Consider the following 792-nt stretch of genomic DNA (forward strand, 5'->3'; position numbering starts at 1 on the left):
ACAATCAACACCAATGCAAGCAGCAGTCAAGACATCAGATGTTGTATTGCATTGGCCAAATCTGCTGCAAAAGACCTCTTTCAAGTGCTGAAGAGCAAAGATGTCTCCTTGAGGACTAAGGTGTGCCTGACCCAAGGTATGGTATTTTCAATTGCCTCTTATCCATGTGAGAACTAGACAATGAATAAGGGAAACCAAAGAAGAGTCAGTAATTTTGAGTTGTGTTGTTGGCAAAGAGTACCATGGACTGCTAAAGAACTAACAAATCTGTCCTGGAAGAAGTGCAGCTGAAATGCTCCTTGGAAGCGAGAATGGTCAAACTTTGTCTCACCTACTTTGGTTATGTTGTCAGAAGAAACCATTCCATGGAGAAGGATATCATACTTGGTAAAGTAGAATGACAATGAAAAAGGGGAAGGCCCTCAACAAAATGGATGGACACGGTGGCTACAACAATGGGCTCAGGTATAGCAAGGATCATGAGGATGGCACAGGCTGGGAAGTCTTTTGTTGTATCATACGTAAGGTGGTTATGAGTCAGACATGACTCGATAGCACCTAACAACAAGATGGCAGTTGGGCAAAATTATACTTGTGTATGGCTCATTGAATAATATTAATAACATCCATTTGAATAATATGAATAACGTCCAGCTAGAAAGATATTGATTAATTTAGTGAAACAAATGGTCGTTCTGTAATGTAGAATCTGCAAAACACCGCATAATGTGGATGAACTTGGAGGACATTATGCTGAGCGAAATAAGTCAGTCACAAAAGGACAAATATTGT

This window comes from Orycteropus afer, unplaced genomic scaffold, assembly GCF_000298275.1.
Source record: "Orycteropus afer afer isolate SDZICR_OR568_19922 unplaced genomic scaffold, OryAfe1.0 scaffold00361, whole genome shotgun sequence".
NCBI classification, from domain to species: Eukaryota; Metazoa; Chordata; class Mammalia; order Tubulidentata; family Orycteropodidae; genus Orycteropus; species Orycteropus afer.